The sequence below is a fragment of the Xenia sp. Carnegie-2017 genome, unplaced genomic scaffold (assembly GCF_021976095.1).
Source record: "Xenia sp. Carnegie-2017 unplaced genomic scaffold, XeniaSp_v1 HiC_scaffold_6, whole genome shotgun sequence".
Taxonomy (NCBI): Eukaryota; Metazoa; Cnidaria; class Anthozoa; order Malacalcyonacea; family Xeniidae; genus Xenia; species Xenia sp. Carnegie-2017.
Genome location: NW_025813526.1, coordinates 2,077,190 through 2,090,233, shown reverse-complemented (window position 1 = coordinate 2,090,233; position 13,044 = coordinate 2,077,190). Strand labels below are relative to the sequence as shown.

At 35.7% G+C, this 13,044-nt stretch overlaps 1 protein-coding gene across 4 annotated transcripts in view; it reads right to left on the bottom strand.

Moving 5' to 3' along the window:
- The window catches only part of LOC124457489 (lipoxygenase homology domain-containing protein 1-like), a 33,399-nt gene that overhangs the window by 12,689 nt on the left and 7,666 nt on the right, over positions 1-13,044 (bottom strand). The window lies entirely within an intron of this gene.

Genomic DNA, 13,044 nt, shown 5'->3' with positions numbered 1-13,044 from the left:
CTTGAGAAGGACTGCTGTTGTTAGTGTTTACAGACGTTTTGACAATTTAGCGGTAGTCATCTTCAGAGTCAAATGAAGAATAAACATCAGGCTAGCAGTATATATTATCTGGTTTCTACGTCATCGTATTACGTGACAGGAAAAGGGGGGTGTGTGTGGGTGTCAAATGTATATTGTTATCGTGAATTAGGGTAAAGTAATGTGTTTAGTTTCTTGTTTGTTTGTATTGTGAATAAGTCGTTTGTAAGGTGCCGGTGATTGTTGTGATCTATTTAAGAGGTTTTGTTCTAAGTTGGCGTAACAACTTTCTAACGTAAGCCGTTGTATATAGTCATTGCTGTAAGTAATGCATTTTGCCCAGTCTCAATCAATGCTGTGTTCAGTAAGTCTTATGTGCCAGTTTTCCAATACATGAAGCGTGGCAGTCGGAGCAGTTTATTTTGCAAACTGCACCCTGTCGCTCGTTGGGTTGTTCTTTGTCCTTTATGTTCTTCAGTACTTGTCCTAACGTTGTGATTGGTTTATGTGCGAAACGTATGTTGTATGGTGATAAGATACGGAAGATAGTCTCAGAGGTTTCTTTGAAATAAGGTATCGTTGCTGTTGTCGTTGAGTTGTTCGGTTGGTTGAGTTCATTAGGGAGCTTTAGCAAAGACTACGAGTACGACTACGAGTACGATTTACGTCATTTTGGCGCGAAAACCTTGTTGCGACAACAAAAACACGTAGCGTCATCAATCTGAGTACGATTTTGTAAACAATTCGTAGTCGCGACTACGATGTCTTTTTAAGCAAAGAAAGTAGGTATATTTTTCATTGTGTAGGAAATTAGTTCACAGTAATATTTTCGAGCATCCAGGCTTTAATCTAGAAGCTTTTTTGAACGCAGATGTACATTAAAAAGGAAAATATGACCTGCAAAACTTCATGTATTTCGTACGCAAAGTGAAAGGTAAACAAACAATAAAATAGTACAAATATATCGTACATAAAACTTAAAATAGTGAAGATTTTTCAGTCTAAAGAGTCGTATATTCTCGCAAAACCAGTATTACCGATTCATTGATATCATTATTGACAAATAGAGCCGTCGCTGCTTCGGAAACGTCGGTGTTTTACACAACAAAAAGGCTAGTTCTGTTGTTTACAACTAAAGCAAAATTTTGACGAAGGGATAACGACAACAAACCTCCTCATGCCATTCTCTTACAAGGTCAAACTTCGTACTCGTTGTCGTAGTAGTACTTTTGCTAAAGCTCCCTATTGTATTTGTAAGTGTTTCAATTGATCATGTCAGAGTTATATTTATCTTAGTCAAAAACACGTTTGAAATAGTTGTTTTCCTTATGTAGAGCGTCCGTTGAATCACATATGATTTGTGCACGTCCTATTAGTGTTCTGATTGTGGTGGCTTTGTGTGATGTTGGGTTGTACGACTATTGGTGTAGTAATTGACCAGTGTGTGTTGGTTTTCGATAAACTGTGGTTCATAGTTTTTGATTATCCTGTTTTACCAAACAGTCGAGAAAAGCAAGAATTCCGTTTTCTTCGACATCTTTAGTAAATTGTATGTGGCTGTTCTGTTTGTTGATGTGAGTGTGAAAGTCATCAATCTCGTCTGCATGTAGTGCTGTGATTATATCATCTACGTAGAGGAACCAAAACGGTAGTATGTATTTGTAAGTCGCAAGCGCCCGTTCCTCAATGGTTGGCATGACAATTTAAGCAACTACAACAGAAACGGGTAAGACCATTACTGTTCCGTGTAATTGTTGGTAGTGTGTACTTTTGTACTGGAAGTAAGTCGAGTTGAGGCAGAGCTCCAGTAACTCCATAATGGAAGTACGTCCATGGTGTTTGTAATGAGGGTTTATTGTACGAGTAAGTGCCAGATCAAGTGGAATACTGGTGAGCAGTGATTTCACGTCAGAAGACACTAGTATATAGTTGTCGGATATTAGTATAGTGTTCAGTTTTTTAATCAGTAGATGAAGGCTATAAAAAACGAAGTATAGTGTTCAGTTTCAGTTGTTTAATGATTACATACATTTTGCAAGCAGCGTCAGACACATACGTCACGCAACAGTATTGGTTCAACCATCGCTGCAAGGAAATGAGTCTCGCTCTGGCATGTCTTAGAATTAAGTTCCCGTTAAACACACAAGAGGCTAATTAGATTGTCAACTCCACCAGCAGATGACTGGTACAAGCACGGATTAACGACTGTCACAAACGAATCAACTATTACAACAAGCAAGAAGAACAAAGACCGAACAAACTGAGAGAACTCATCCCAACGACAGAAAGTGACACTTAACTTTCTACGATACAAACTATTGCAGCCAAACGAACAAATAAGACCGCGAAACAACACCAAATCAGACAACAACCAAAATTTGAATGTTTAAAGCGTATTAAAACACGTACAAGCATAAACATGACGATAACTGGGTCAGGAATATTCTTCCCGTTCATTAGACCCTACTGAAATACAACTACTGTGTTACGGATACAGAATAAAACATTCTATAGCAACCAAACAAATTCAGACTGAGAAGAAGGTATCAAGTGTCGAGGCTCTACTAGCGTATCAATAAGACTTGTCACTGACCAACAAAGATGAGATCATAAACAGGGTACCTTTCACATTACAATTGGCCGGCATACTTGTGAAGAACTTGACAAAGGATGAACAAAAGCACTCAAACGACTAAAACACGACAACAACATCGTCATTTTACCAGGAGACAAAGGGCGCGTGACTGTGCTCATGAACAGGACTGATTACTTTGATAAAATGGACAACCTTGTTAACGACAGACAAACGTGTGAACAACTAAAACGAGCCCCAACACCATCACTAGTACGCAAACTTAACAGCAAGATCTTTTCTTTGATAGAAGCTAACATTATATCTGAACGTATTTACTATCGACTTAGATGTTCAGTACCCTGACTACCCACACAGTACGGACTACTACAACTTCACAAACCAATTATACCCATGCCATCAATTGTATTATTCTTTGGTTCGCCTACTTATTAACTCTTAAAGTTTTGACAGACCTACAGGAAAATTAAAACACAAGCTACAATCTACTGAAATATTCATTAAAAACTGAACAATATAAAAAGATCCGACAACTATATACTAGTATCTTTTGAAGTGAAATCACTGTTCTCAAGTATTCTACTCAATCTGGCACTTACTTGTATAAAAAAGACCCTCATTACAAACATCACGAAGTACTGCCTTTACCGAAAGAAGACATTATGGAGCTACTGGAGCTCTGCCTCTCCTCGAATTACTTCCAGGACAAAGGTACACACTACAAACAATTACATGGAACAAAAATGGGCTCATTCGTTTCTGTTGTAGTTGCTGAAATTGTAATTCAATCTATAGAGGAACGGGCGCTCACAACTTACAAACATGCACGACCTTACATGTTTGTAGATGTAGATCGTCAAGGTTAGTATAGTCCTGAGAAGGACTGTTTTTGTTGATGACACAGTCACAGCACTACATGCAGACGAGATTGATGGCCTTCACACTCACATCAACAAACAGAACGGCCACATACATTTTACCATAGATGTCGAAGAAAAGGGAACTCTTCCTTTTCTCGACTGTTTGGTAAAACAGGACAGTAAAAAACTACGAACAACAGTGTATCGCAAACCAACACACACTGACCGACTACTAGACAATCCTACATTACACAAAGCCACCACAATCAGAACATTAACAAGACGTGCACAAATCATATGTGATTCACCGGACGCTCTACACAACGAAAACAACTATCTCAAACGTGTTTTTGACAAAAAACAACTATAACTCTGATTTCATCAAACGCAACACTGACAAACACAATGAACCCAACAAAACGAACAACTCAACGACAACCGCAACTATACTTTAAATCAAAAGTACGTCTGAGACCATCTCGCGTGTTTTACTACCATACAACATACGTGTCACATATAAAACAATCACAACGTTAGGACAAGTACTAACGAACACAATTGACAAAGAACAACCGAAAAAACGGCAGGGTGCAGTTTAGAAAATAAACTGCTCCCACTACCTCACCTCATGTATTGGAGAAACTGGCAGGAACTTAAACATAACCATAGGCTTACAGGAGCTCTTATTTCTGAGGGAAGGGGGAGGTAGATTACTTGCCCAAATTTCTACCAAATTCAAGAGTCATTCGATTTTGTATAAATATATAGTCCTAAGCCGCTGCAAATTTTGTTTTTAAATCAATTGGTAAACTGACATTGTTTTTGAACGAAATATAAGAAAGGAGTGCATAATAACAGAAAATACTTCCATATTGATAGTTTCCCCTAAATTTTGTCATAAAAAGAGTAAAACTGTTCAACTGTCGAAGCCTCAAGGCATAAAAGAGGCAGCTGTTTCTTCCTTTACGTAAATATGTCGCTGATTTGATTAAATCATTGTCTATCACAGTGTTTCCATATTCTCTCTCAATGCTAATCAGTGCAATATTGTTAAGACGGTTTTAACTCAATGTGTTGCGAAGATAAATTTTTTGTCGCCTCAGAGGGCTAAGTGATCTCTCTGCTGAACACGATGTAGCTGGGATGACTATAAAATCAGCATCATTGTTGAAACTCAGAAAGAATGTCAATAAAATGGTTCTCTTTCATCATCTCAAGTACTTTTGACACTTTGGCTGCTTTTGGGAATTCATTCTCTTGACGAAAACAGGAGAACATTTCTTACTCAACTTTCAGAATCTCTTTGCTGATTTCATAAAGTTTAGCTACAGTTGAAAAGCTCGTTTTCATCGGAGTTTTACTTTGGCAGACGTCTCCAAGAGCATACAATATTTCCTTATCATTCCTCTTAAATCTGTATTCAAGCTCAGAGACTACTTTATCAATGGACTGGTAGTACGTATTAACTCGATAATGGGATTCCTGCATTACCTGAGTATGACTTTCTGCTGACTCACCCAAAAAGGCTTGTGTAGGCGCTGGGAAGGCTTTTGCCGTTTTTACCTGGCTTCTCGAAACTCAAAGAAAGAATTAACCAGCCAAGTTTTCATCTTTACTCTTATCACTGATTCAATCTGCAACTCTAAGCCAAACTGCCGCTCACTCCTGCATTGTCGAAAAGTCTCCATGGTCATGTTGGCGACTCTTCTTGCTGAAACGACGTCAACATTCTTTCCTTGGAGATACTGACACAAACTATGTGTGATGCTGAGAACGACTTTCAGCAAGCATAGTCTAATTACGAAGTCTTTGCATCATTTTCGGAAAACAATTTAAGAAAAGCTTTCAATATGCCTTCAATTTGGCCATAAACTGTTTTCACTGCTTCCCATCAACATTACCACCGGGTTACATTTATTGAGTTAAGCGTATGTTTATAGCCTTCATTTACTGATTAAATGTTACTAAAAAGGGCATGGCGCTTGGGGCTGGCTTCCAGAATCCTACAGAGAGCTTGGATGTTATCCATAGCGTAATTAAGAGTAATTAAGCAATTGCCCAATTTCTTTCACGGTATCCTGTAGAGCAAGGTTAGAAGGTGTCCATAGCAATAAACGTAGATGACATAAGGAGAACATTCTTTCATTCTGGACGAAAGCCGTTGTAAATACCGTTCATATTTGTGGCTCCATCAAATGCCTTGCAAACAAATTCTTTAAATCTAAATTGAAATGTGTAATAGCACTTTTCACAAGTGTTAAAAGAACCTTGCCTGTAGTAGATTCGGTAGCATAGAAGCCAAAAAATGCTTCTTTCTTTCTTCCATTTATACAAAAACTTAGGAAAAGTGACACTTGCTCTGTCTTGTTGATGTCTGAAGTCTCAATAAAGTAAATGGTTTTAGCCCGGGAGTATCGTTATATGTTTGTAGATGTAGATCGTCCAGGTTAGTACAGCTCCTAGAAGGACCGCACTTGCTGCTGTTGACTGACGCTTCGACAACCTTAGCGGTAGTCATCTTCAGAGTCAAAAAAAAAAAAAAGATGACTACCGCCAAGGTAAAAAAGAAAGAAAAGAAAGGTAAAAAAAAGAAAGACACTGAAGATGACTACCGCTAAGGTTGTCGAAGCGTCAGTCAACAGCAGCAGGAGCGCTCCTTCTCGGGGCTGTACTAACCTGGACGATCTACATCTACAAACATGTCTGAAGTCTCGTCGAGAATAATGACATACCATTCGCTGGCTCGAACATTAGTAATAATGAGTTCTCGAATGAGGTCAGCAATGATTTGAAACAACTCATTTTGAATGACGGGGGATGTCCATTGTGCATGTTTCTTTAGCTGCTGATTTAGCTTTGAATTTAACCAAGGTATATTTTTGCACCTAAAATTAAGAGGCTCCAAAAAGTATCCACGATTTACATCATAACTTCTATCCAATGCAGTTTGTTGTTCTCGTGTCCGCGTTGTGCAATATTTTGTGTGGCCGTATACATTAAGCCCTCGACGATTGCTTTAAGATACTGCCTATTTTCGTTAGTAGATTGTTTGTGGGATTCATATAGCTTGCATAAAAGTGAAGATTGTCGTCACTTATTGGCTCTACTGAACATCCACATCTCCATGGCTCTAAGATGGTTTTTGCTTTTATGGTGCCTTATTAAGCGTTCGGGCTTTTTCCAGTTGTCAAATAACAACAATTCTTTCCCCGTTAAGTATTTCTGCCAAACGAAAACAGAAAGCTTCCCTACCTTCAATATCATAAGACAGCCACGGGTGTCGTCTATAGCAGTCAGAGTTAAAATCTCGGGTAAATGATTCATTTCGCAGTTTCTGTGGATCATAACTCTTTAGGAGAGTCTGCTGCGGTCTCTCTAGCTGTGCACATCAAGCCTTTGCTTCATTTTCTGTCGCACAATTCGTATTGGCATGCTCACTACCCTTGTCTACAAAAGTCTGAACATCATCTGAAGAAGTAACAGTAGAATATTTATTTGATATATTTTTGTAAATCGTATATCGGTAGAAAAATTGTGCGGATATGTGAATGTGATCATACAACGAAAAGAAGATATAACAATGGACCCTCATTTTTAGGAAGTTCGGCGAGAAGTGCTGTTTAACTTTAATTCTCACAACAAATATAAAGATTTTGACTTGTTTGTTATAAAATTTTTAATGCTGAAGAAACTCATTATCAATATTTATTTCAGACTCACTTATCGTTTCAAATGAATTGACTAAATCATTTTGTGATGAATGACAAACAGGCTGGCAATTGATTATGTCACCCACATCATCAGGAGTATCTCTATTCACAGCTTCTTGACTTTGTCTTTTTGCACGCTACTCACACAGTTAATTGCCAATTTTGATGTTGACTGAGCATTGGTCGCATCATTTTTCAGATGCGAATGAGGATGGACGGACGGACAAAAAGAATAAAATGCGGATTACGGACGAAAAGAATAAAATGCGGATTTCTCATAAAAAGAATAAAATTCGGATTGCCCGTTTCAACCGTCGTTTTCAAACGTCGTGTTGTGTGGACTTATCATCTTTTTAACAACGTGTAGTGAAGTCTTTGATTAAATGCGTGTGAAATGCGCGAGTAAGTTATTGAGGTCGAGGTAATATACTTTTCATCATTCGTGTAACAAGTATAAAAATAAGTTCTATTTATGTTCGATACATGTGTTATAATTTATACATATAGGCTTTATAATTTCAAGTCTATGGAACAACAATGCTCTCAAACGAACAAAATCTTTTGAATTTTATTATTGATCATTAGTTTATTATGCTTCCTCTATGAGAGAAGTATTTTATACACGACATTTTTCTTTAATTTGTGAAGATTTCAGAATCTAACTGTCGAATTTATTTTAGCTGTACACCGTACAGCTAAAATAAATATACAAACTTGATCTACTATTTTTACTTCGACGCATTGAATTAACATTACAGCCTCTGTTACCTATTTATAGTCTGCAAACTGGATAGATTATAACTTACGCTTTCTCACGACTGGAAAGTCCTTTGATTGATGAACTGAGTGTTTAATTTCCCAATGCATGGGAATTTTTACAATAACAATACTCTTCAAACTAATTCGAATGAAGTATTTAAAGCAAATACGTAGAACAAAAATGTATTATCAAAAATCATAAACTCTATTTCACAACTCTAAAAGTTTCCATACGGCAATCGAGAAAAGTAAAGTGAAAAGCACAAATTACAAAGAATGCAATTAAACATAAGTAACTCTCGAAAATAGTCATTAAATTACATACACTCGAGTTCAAATTTCGTCCAAGTCACATGTTTTTTATGTGCATATCAAGATCGTGTTAGGGTTAATAATACATACACTCAAGTTTGTGATTTACTACTGACAGAAAGAATTTGAGAGCGTATGTTTTAGCATTACTTTTACCTGACATTTGATCATAGATTAGCAATATAAAGTTTGCATCCGTCAAGATAACATTTGTCATACTTTTTCATTAAGGACGCCGTAAGATTGATATATCTGACATGAAAGCCACGTATGTTGATGTAGTGATAGCTAAGGATTCAACGCAATTAAGAGAAGCATAGTTATTGTTAGCGAATGCCACCAACCTTTTAACACATGGGATATATAGTTGATTAAATTTATTAATACGTGCTTTATATTGCTAAACGATGATCAAATGTCAAGTAAAAACTCTCAATTTCTTCCTGTCATTACTGAGTAAATCACAAATTCGAGTTTATGTAATAATAATCCTAACACGGTCTTCATATGGACATAAAAACATGTGACTTGGATGAGATTAGAATTCGAGTGTATGTAATTTAATGACTATTTTCGAGAGTACTTATGTGTAATCTTGACAATATTTTTCAAGTAGTTCCTAGTAGTTTTCCGTTATTGTAAATATATCATATTTTGTAAAAAAACAAATTCATTTTATTCTTTGCAATTTGTGCTTTTCACTTTGCGTATGGACATTTTTCACTTTTCACTTTATCGTATGGACATTTTTAGAGTTGTGAAAGTTTATGATTTTGGATAAGGCATTTTTTGTTCCACGTATTTGATAAAATTTATATTAAATACTTCATTCAAATTAGTTTGAAGAGTATTGTTATGGTAAAAATTCTCTTGCATTGGGAAATTAAACACTCAGTTCATCAAGGAAAGAAACTTTCCAGTCGTGAGAAAGTGTAAGTTATAATCTATCCAGTTTGCAGACTATAAATAGGTAACAGAGGCTGTAATGTTGATTCAATGCGTCGAAGTAAAAGTAGTAGATCAAGTTTGGATATTTTAGTGGAGTACGGTGTACCGCTAAAATAAATTCAACAGTTACATGTTCACAAACTAAACAAAAATGTCGTGTACAAAATATACTTCTCTCATAAAGGAAGCATAATAAACTAATGACCAATAATAAAATTCAAACGATTTTGTTCGTTGGGAGAGCATTGTTGTTCCCATAGACATGAAATTATAAAGCCTATATGTTAAATTAGAACACGTATCGCATATAAATAGAACTTATTTTGATACTTGTTACACGAATGATGAAAAGTATATTACCTCGACCTCAATAACTTACTCGCGCATTTCACACGCATTTAATCAAAGACTTCACTACACGTTATTAAAAAGATGATAAGTCCACACAACACGAAGCTTGAAAACCACGTTTGAAACGAGCAATCCGAATTCTATTCTTTTTATGAGAAATCCGCATTTTATTCTTTTGTCCGCAATCCACATTTTATGTCCGTCCGTCAGCACTTGCATTTAATCCCAATCGGTTTTTGCATGAGTTTCTTGGTATTTGGCCATAATTTCATTTCGACAAATGGAGCAAATTATACGATATCGATAAGCATGTGCTCGTTTCCTGGATGTCGGCTCTGACATATTATTCCGAACGTTAATACCATTTTTATTTTCTGGTTTTGGTTTTAGATAGTTCATAGTTTTGTACTTGTAGCCACATAACAAGCAGTCTTTCTGCCCAGGGGCGGATCTAGGACCTTTCAAACATCAGTCATAAAACGCTCCGCACCTGGGGGGGATCTGAGGCATTCTCCCCTGAGAAATTTTGAATTTCAGAGCCTTGAAAATGCCATTTTCAGCGTTTTAGAGCAACACAAAATGTATTTTGTGAGCATTGTTTTTGCGTAAAAACAACACATTTTGCTTACGTTTTTTCGAAAAAACATAATTGAACAATACTTGAATGTTTTCCCAAATATTTAGGCTCATTATCATGCCAAATATATGGCTCATTAGCATGTCTAGGAACGTTAAATTTATTTTACAATAATGCTATTCAAAAACAGATATGGTCTTTAAAAATTTCTACCAAGTTGTCAGGCATAGACCCCCCTAGAGACCCCCATTCAAACCTCTATGTAATGAGTTAAGTTAGAAATTTGGTACCACAAGGGAAAGTTCATAGACTTCAAACCATGCAAGTTTATTGTAACCCTTTACCCATCTCCACATACAGTGCCAGCAATTCACCTTTTGAAAAAACTCAAAATTTTTTTCTGCCAAAAATTGAGCAGATTAACAAACCTTTACATCTCTACATGAGGTGTTCAGTTAGAAAAGGGGACAATATGTGACATGGGACAACATTTCATGCATGTGCAATACCCAGGTTTAATACCATTCAAGTCAAATTGTCAAAATAAAAAGCTTCATGGATCAGAAGACTCAAAATCACAGGTTATAGTAAACAGCTTCTCACGTAATCAATGTTAGTTTTCTCAAATCTTAAACAATATGTAGTATAACTGTCCAATGATTTAATGATCAATGATCATAAACTGAAAAGCCCCAAACATTTGTTTATGATGAAGTAAATAATAGTATGGCGCCTTATCAGGGGCGGATCTAGGCCATGGCGAAAGTGGCTTGAGCCACGGTCAGAATTCTGCCACTTACGTTTTTCCAGGGTTGACTTTTTCGTGATTAAAAATTTTGCTCAAATACAGCAAAATTCGATCAAAAGCATAAATTTAATTAATTTTGTAATTTTTTGTCAAAAATTTGTGTTAACAGAACAAAAACTTCAAATTAAACGTCTTGTTAAAATAGTATTATCATCCAGTTAAACTCTGAACAGTAAAATCACCGAAAGCGTCTCGAATCTTGCCGAATATGCCATGAATATGCTCGGAACATGTGGAATATGTTCGTAAATTCGAACCTGCAATCTCAGAATGAAATGCCACGGTCAGCGTTCAAAAAATTTCACAATAGTTGCTAAATATAGTAACTTTAGCCACGGTGCAGCGTTGCAAGCATTGAGCTCTATAATAACTGGAGGGGCAAAGGGGCCTGGACCCCGTGGTCAAAAACATGGCGGTAATGGCGGATTTTGGTTGTCAAAACTTCCACTTTGAGAAAAATTTTTAACATTCGCTCCCTCCCGAATCCGGAATTCTATTACTGCTTATATCAATGACAACCAGCGAAAACAACCACGATCCGTAAGCATAAAATATTGAAAATAATGGTTCAGGTTTTTGTGAAATAGACACACATTTAAATGAGGTAGATCTACTGTAAAATAACGTATATTTTGTCAAGTAATGCTTTAGCTATGTTAGAAATAAATATCAAACGGCATTCTTTACACTGTCAATGTGTTGTTAAGCTTAAATGCATAATCCCATGCGCAATACTTGTGTTTTTGACTATTTTTTAACAGCTTCGTGCAACTGTCTTTCTTGAATAGATGGGTTAGAAAAAGTTAGCTTACCCCTACGACTTAAGTCGACTGGAAATATGTTATAAGTAGGTATGTATTTTTTTTTGAGTTTTTTTTTTTTGGTAGGATTGATTCTGGGTGTCTTATAAGTTATTATGATATTCTGATAAATCTACTGAGAACTTATGAAGAAAATATCTTGAACTAGGAGAGCAAAAGAACGAAATTCAGAAATTCTATAGTCATGTTGCTGGTTCTGTTTTGAGCCAAGATGTTAGAAACTGAATTGTCATTGACAACCATGGATCTACTACTGAACAGAACTACATTAATTTCCCATTGAAAATAGGATTTCTTAAATTAAAGTGCATTGGTTTCTCTGACATAACACTTTTCTTATTGCTGCATGAAGGCAAACCTGTTTAAATAATTATAATGTAGGTGAAGATACTTAGCATGTTGTATAATTGTTATTATACAGACATTATTTATAATATTATGGCCTTGTGTAATGTATGTCAAGAACTTATTAATTCTCAAAAATGCTAACCTTCTTGCACTACTTTTCTCTTGTGTCCTTACAAATTACAGTTACCTATACTAATTTTTTCTAGGTTCAAACAACTTGATAAATTTTGAATTTTACATTATGCCTTTGAATTTTTCTTTTGTCTTTTGGTAAAAATATCAGTAAATGACTTAAAAATCAAGTTTATCTAAAATAGTATTTTGTACAAAGTAACTATACATAATTGGAAAAGTCTCATGTTGAAGGCAGATGTGGCTTCTTTTACTAGATTGCTACTCTTATTCTTTTAAATGATATCGTAATTCTTCAAAAGACATAAAAAGTTCTTTGTCATCAATTTTGCTTCTTCCACATTCAACTTCATTGCAACCAATGCATCTTATGTGAATTTTAATCACCTGGAATTGAAAACATATGGACTTTGTCAGATGATGCAGTACTGTATTTAATGTTTCATGCATGTCATGATAAGCTTTTCTTGAGCAAATATTTCAAGGTAGGAGCATAATTTGGCACATTATTTTGATTTTTATCTTGATTTTCATGTACTAACCTGTTTACTACAACAAACAGTTCATTTACAGAAACACCAGATGGCATTTATAAAACTTTTAGCATAAAGCAAACCTTTACACACCATCATCATGATTGTCCATAATCTGTCAAATTGTCCAGGCTAGCTGTTTAATACAGGTATTTTTTATTGTACGACATGTACCAAAGAGCTCATTAATTAATCTTGCACTGCATTTGATTTCAATACAGCTCTGTCCTTAATATTTGCTTCATATTTTCAGAAAAATATCATGAAAAAATCC